The sequence below is a fragment of the Nicotiana tabacum genome, chromosome 2 (assembly GCF_000715075.1).
Source record: "Nicotiana tabacum cultivar K326 chromosome 2, ASM71507v2, whole genome shotgun sequence".
In the NCBI taxonomy this organism is placed as follows: Eukaryota; Viridiplantae; Streptophyta; class Magnoliopsida; order Solanales; family Solanaceae; genus Nicotiana; species Nicotiana tabacum.
In genome coordinates this window covers 38,574,028-38,581,040 of record NC_134081.1, presented here as the reverse complement: position 1 = coordinate 38,581,040, position 7,013 = coordinate 38,574,028, and the positions used below count along the sequence as shown (strand labels likewise).

At 42.9% G+C, this 7,013-nt stretch overlaps 1 non-coding gene across 1 annotated transcript; it reads left to right on the top strand.

Moving 5' to 3' along the window:
• Positions 1-6,077: 6,077 nt before the first annotated feature.
• On the top strand, positions 6,078-6,184 carry LOC142174105 (small nucleolar RNA R71). The gene has a single exon (XR_012703445.1). It is a non-coding gene; the product is annotated as a small nucleolar RNA R71 (small nucleolar RNA).
• The last annotated feature ends 829 nt before the right edge of the window (positions 6,185-7,013 follow it).

Below are 7,013 nucleotides of genomic sequence, written 5' to 3'. Positions count from 1 at the left end.
TTAGGCTTGATACTTACTGGGTACCATTGTGGTGTACTCATACTACATTTTTGCATATTTTTGTGCAGATCCAGGTATGTCTGCTCGTGCCGGTCATTAGTAATCATCTATTAGCTACTTCACGGAGACTTCTAGGTATACCTGGTCGGCGTCCACAGGCCTCAGAGTCACGTTCCTTTATTCTTATTTCATGTTGTATTTTCTTTCAGTCAGTGATGTAGTAGATACTCTAGTTTTACTATGTAGAGCTTATGATTCAATTCAACCGGTCTTGTGAGTGTATTATTGTTGATTCTGTTTTTGGAAGTTTACATCAGTTATTCTGTTTTGTTGTAGTATTTTGTAAATTATTTCTGCCAGGTTATTATAAACTGTTAGGCTTACCTACTCGTAGAGACTAGGTTCCATCATGACATACTTCGGAGGGAAATTGGGGTCGTGACAAGGTGGGGGACCCTCGTAAAGTTCTTGAGCATGTTCAGGACCTTAGCTCAGGCGGGGTTGCTTCCACTTCTACTAGCCATATCTCAGGATGGGGGGAGGAGCTCAAACTCGCATGACCCGTATCCAGAGCAGCAGGGTCCGGGTTGATCAGGTCCTAGAGGTTATACCAGTACAACATGTTGTTCCGGTTCAGCCCGCGGTTAGAGCAATAACATCTGAGGAAGAGCATATTAGACTTGAGAGGTTCAAGAAGTATCACCCTCCTTCTTTTAGTGGTTTAGCTTCAGAGGATGCACATGGGTTTGTAGAGGAGTACCACCATATTCTCTGCACCTATGGGTATTGTTGCGACGAGTGGGGTTGCTTTTACTATGTTCCAGCTGTAGGGAGCAGTGTATCAGTGGTTACAGGTGTACGAGGAGGGCAGCCCAGTCGATGCAGCTTCACTTATGTGGACTCAGTTTTCAGAGTTGTTCTTGAGAGAGTTTGTTCCTCAGACCCTTTAGGATGCATAGCGCACAATGTTCGAGCAGTTGTGCCAGGGTACTATGACAGTGTCGGAGTATGCTATCCAACTTAGTGATTTGTCCAGACATGCACCTACCTTGTTTTCTACAACCATAGAGCGAGTCCGTTGATTTATCGAGGGGCTCAACTATGGTACTAGGTTCAGCATGGCTTGATAGTTAGAGATAGATACACCATATCAGCAGGTTGTAGAGATTGCACGGAGGTTGGAGGGTATGCGTGGCCGTGAGAGAGAAGACAGGGAGGCCAAGAGGCCTCGTGGTATGGGAGGATTTAGTGGTGGTCACACTACAGCTACAGCCCATCATGGTAGGGGCTATGTGAGTCATCCAGGCCATTCATCACTTCCAGCTTCTAGTGGAGCTCCAGGTGTTCCGAGATCTCAGGTTGCCCACATTGCTCAGGCATTTTCTAGTGCACATCCTACACGGGGTACCTTAAGCGGTCAATCTAGCCGACCAGGCCCGAGCTAGTCATAGAAACCACGCCCACCGATAGCTTTCTTTGAGTGTGGTAATACCCGTCACATGGTTAGAGACTGCCCCAGACTCAGGAGGGGTGCACCTCCACAGACTACTCAGGTTCCTTGGATTCAGTCAGGTCCACAGACTTCTTAGGCCATGGTTGCTGCCCTAGTTGTCTCCCCACCCGCACAACCAGCTAGGGGTGGGGGACGGGCGGGTAGAGGTCGCCCTAGAGGGGAAGGCCAGGTTAGATTCTATGCTTTTCAGAGTAGGACGGAGGCAGTTGCTTCAGACTCAGTCATTACAGGTATGGTTCCGATTTGCCATAGAGATACATCAGTCTTATTTGATTTGGGCTCCACTTATTCATATGTGTCATCTTACTTAGCTCCATGTTTTGATATATCACTCAATCCTTTGAGTTCTATTTATGTGTCCACGCCTTTGGGAGATTCTATTGTTGTGGACCGTGTGTATCAGTCGTATTTCCTTATTGGTGGTTTGAGAACATAGTTGATCTATTGTTACTTAATATGGTAGAATTGTATGTTATCTTGGGCATGGACTGGTTGTCGCCCTATCATGCTATTCTAGATTGTGACGCCAAGATTGTGACGCCGGTTGTGCCAGGTTTACCACAGTTAGAGTAGAGGGGTGTATTGGATTATGTTCCTAGCAAGGTTGTATCATTTCTAAAGGCTCAGAGGGATGGTTGAGAAGGGATGTGATGCTTATCTAGCCTTTGTGAGAGATGCCAGTGTTGATACTCCTACCATTGAGTCAGTTTTGGTAGTGAGAGACTTTCTAGATGTCTAGGGGATCTTCCGGTCATGCCGCCAGATTGGGATATCAATTTTGTTATTGACATGTTGCCGGATACTCAGCCCATTTCTATTCCACCATATCATATGGTCCCAGCGGAGTTGAAGGACCTAAAGGAGTAGTTGCAAGAGTTGCTTGTAAGGGTTTCATTTGGACTAGTGTATCGCCGTGGGGTGCTTCGGTCTTGATTGTGAAGAAGAAAGATGGTTCTATGTGCATGTGTATTGATTAGCGGCAGTTGAACAAGGTTACAGTAAAGAACATGTATCCATTACCACGCATTGATGACTTATTTGATCAGCTGCAAGATGCCAGAGTGTTCTCAAAGATTGATTTGTGGTCGGGTTATCATCATCCAAATATTCGGGATACAGATATTCCAAAGACTACATTCATGACTCGGTATGGTCACAACGAGTTCCTTGTGATGTCATTTGGGATGACCAATGCCCGAGCAACATTTATGAAACTGATGAACAATGTATTCTAGCATTAACATGATTCATTCGTCATTGTGTTTATTGACGACATCTTGGTGTACTCCCACAGTCGGGAAGATTATGAGCAACACTTGAGTGTTGTGCTCCAAACATTGAGAGAGAAGAAGTTGTATACAAAATTCTCAAAGTGTGAATTCTGGCTTGATTCAGTGGCGTTTTTGGGTCATGTGGTGTCAAGTGAGGGGATCAAGGTAGATTCGAAGAAGATTGAAGAAGTGTAGAGTTGGCCCAGACCATCTTCGACCACTGAGATTTAGAGTTTCCTTGGTTTGGTCGGGTATTATTGTCATTTTTAGAGGGTTTCTCATTTGTTGCTGCACCTATGACCCGATTGACCCAGAAGGGTGCTCCTTTCAGATGGTCCGAGGAGTGTGAGGCAAGCTTTCAAAAGCTCAAGACTGCTTTGATTACAATGAGAGTGTTGGTGTTTCCTATGGGATCAGGGTCTTATACTGTGCATTGTGATTCGTCACGTGTTGGCCATGGCGCAGTGTTGATGCAAGATGGTATGGTTATTGCCTATGCGTCTCGACAGCTGAAGACCCATGAGAAGAATTATCCGGTCCATGACTTGGAGTTGGTAGCCATTGTTCATGCATTGAAGATCTGGCGGCATTATTTGTACGGTGTCCCTTGTGAGATCTTTACCGACCACTAGAGTCTACAACATCTGTTCAAACAGAAAGATCTTAACTTGCGGCAGTAGAGGTGGTTAGAGTTGCTTAAGGACTATGATATCACCATTGTATATCATTTCGGGAAGGCAAATTCGGTGGCCGATGCCTTGAGTCGAAAGGCAGAGAGTTTGGGTAGTTTAGCATATCTACTAGAAACAGAGAGGCCATTAGCATTAGATGTTCAGGTCTTAGCCAACCAGTTTGTTAGATTGGATGTTTCGGAGCCAAGTCGAGTTCTTGGTTGACACGGTTCAACACAAAGATGCCAAGGAGGTTACAATCGGAGATGGCTGTGTGTTGCGGATGAAAGGCTAGTTATGCGTGCCCAATATGGATGGGTTGCGTGAGTTTATTCTTTAGCAGGCCCATCATTCATGGTACTCCATTCATCCGGGTGCCACTAAGATGTATCAGGACTTGAGGCAGCACTATTGGCGGAAGAGTATGTAGAAAGACATAGTAGAGTATGTAGCTCTGTGCTAAATTGTCAGCAGGTGAAGTATGAGCATCAGCGACCGGGTGGTTTGCTTCAGTGACTTGAGATTCCCAAGTGGAAATGGGAGTGTGTCACCATGGACTTCGTTGTTGGGATCCCATGCACTCAGAAGAAATTTGACGTGGTATGGGTGATTGTGAACATGCTGACCAAGTCGGCTCATTTCATTTCGGTAGTGACTAACTGTTCTTCAGAGCAGCTAGCTCAGATCTATATCCACGAGATTGTCTGACTTCATGGCATGCTGGTATCCATCATCTCTGATTGGGGTACGCAGTTCACATCACGTTTCTGGAGAGCGGTACAACATGAGCTAGGCACACGGGTTGAGTTGAGTACAACGTTTCACCCCTAGATGGACGGAGAGTCCAAACGCCCCATTCAAGTATTGGAGGATATGCTTCATGCCTGCGTTATGGATTTCGGGGGCACTTGGGATCAGTTCTTTCCACTTGCAGAATTTGTCTACAACAATAGCTACAAATTAGGTGTTACACCCCATGTTTTAGTACGTGAGAGTCCGTTGTAAGCCAATTAATGTAAGCTCATAAATGAGATCATCTTTGAAAGTACAAAAAATAAGTTAATCATGTTATCATGGAGGTTACAAATATTTAAGATCATGAATAACAAGTACCAAGAGGGTTGGAAGGCTTAGAAGCTAAACAAAATGAAGCAAATAAGTTTCGCCGAAAGTCAACAAGTTGGAAATGTTATAACATGTACTTTTGGGGTGAGACTGACGAGCTCGAAACACATATTTAAATTATCCTCACTAGTCAAAGATAGTATAGTATAATATCGTATCCACATGGATTGGAGTTAAACAGTATTTTTGTAGTTTCTAGCTTGGTTTTTATCCAGGAGAATCAACAATTGAGATTTATATGGTTAATAACTAAAATTAACTAAGAATATAAAGCTATTGACTAATGACTATCGCAACAAAGGTAAGCAAGGAAGTTATCAATGGGAGAAAATAGGGTTTTGATAGGATAGGTGCAAGATATTTGTTTGGGATCTAACTCTAAATAATTCACTCCTAATGTTCAAGTGATTCTCTCGAATTCACTCAATTATTAGTTCAAACGTTCAGCAAAAACTCCTCTCTCGATTAAGCCTTAACCTCAAAAGATGAACTAATGTAAGCACGTAAAGATATGCAAGAATGCGTAAAGGATGGGTCTTTGGGAAAACCTCTTTCGATTATTCTCCTAACTAGGTTTAGTCAATGATTCAACTAGCCTCTTTCGATTACTTAGAAGAGTCTATGATGTCACCCATCAATATAATGCAAAGATATCACAAGTCATGCCTCTCTCGATTATATGAACAAGTGAATATAGATGCAACAATTAAATCCTCCAAAAATGCTTCAATACATAAAACTAGAGTTATAATCTACAAACAATCATCAATACTTTCCCACTTCTCAAGGTCACAACATTCACTATTTCTTTGTGATTTCTCTCAGTATCAGCGGGGAGAGTGCCTGGAACCCTCTTAGATAATATTGTTGCAATCTTTCCCACTTGTCTCTCCAAGTTTCGAAAACCAGTGCCCAATTCTTTGGTAGCTTCCCCGTGAGCGTCCAACCTCTTATCTGTCTTGATAATGAAGGCCTTCATTAGATCATCTAGACCAGGCTGATTGGACTATTGAGGCTGAAACTACTGCCTATGCTGATTTTGGAAGACTGGAGTTCCTTGTCCGTGAGGTCTAGAGTTATTTTGTTGCCACGCATTTGCAGTACCTCCAGGTGAACTCCATGAAAAATAGGGGTGCCTCTGACCCATTGCATTATAATTTCCTATAACATTCACTTCCTCAGTTGAGGTTTGACACTCATGAGTAGGATGCCCTCTCCGTTATATATCAAATGTTGTATGAGGCTCACTTTGTATTGTAGCTAAGCTCGGCTTCCATATTTCTTTAGCCAAAGCATCAAGCTGTACATGCATAGATATGTTAGCATCAACCTAGTGAACACCTGTCGACCTTGTTCTTTCAGCACTCTCAGAAGGCCACTGATTTGCATCTTCAGACAACTCATCTTCATCAAAGGGCCTCCAACTGCATTGCTCAGTGTTCTACATGAGGCCAGTGTCAATCCATCCCAAAAGTTCTGGAGTTGCATCCAGAGTTCAATTCCCTATGTTGACACTTTTTAACAATCTCCTTAAACCTCTCATATGCTTCAAAAATAGTTTCCGTATCTTTCTGGCAGAGGTTATGGATTTCCCTTCTAAACTTGCCCATTTTAGTTGAGGAGAAATATTTATCAAAGAATTTTCTAGTCATCTTCTCCCATGTTCTGATCGATCCCGTGGGTAAGCTTCGAAGCCACAGCTTTGCAGCATCTTTGAGTGTGAAGGGGAATGCCCTTAAGTAAACTTCATCTTGTGACACACTATTGCATTGAAAGGTGTTCATAATCTTCTCGAAGTCCATTAGATGGTTGTTTGGATCTTCGTTCATCTTCCCTCTGAAGACACAACAATTTTGAAGGGTTTGGAGAAACCCTTGTTTCAACTCGAAATTATTAGCATCAATTGGGGGTGGTCTAATACTTGATGAACCTTTATTGTAGACCAGTCTAGCATAATTGCCAAGTGGTCTCCCAAGCAAGGGTTGATGTTGATTAAGTTTGAGACCCCTCTCTTCTTCATAGATGTTCTGCGGATCTCTAATAGCTTCTTCCTCACCATCCCGTGTAGCTTGTTCTTTTCGTTGGGATGCTTCACTCACAGCCAAATCCACATTATCTTCACCGTTTCCAGCCATAAGTTCTTTGGTTAAGGACTACCCAACTTTTTCTGTTGTCTTGGTGAGATTTCTTTCCTTTTTCAGTTGTCGCAATTGTTTTTCAATTTTTGGCTCGTATGGTAGCACTTTCTTCGCAGAAGTTCTAGTCATGCACCACTCTGAACCTGTAACCTACGCACAGTCAAAGAATACCAAACGTAAAAAAGGGAAAGATAAAATAAAATAAAAATAAAAATTCTTTAATTAGCACTACAAACTATTTCAAACACTATTGATTGCCAATCCCCGGCAACGATGCCAAAATTTGACGAGCTCG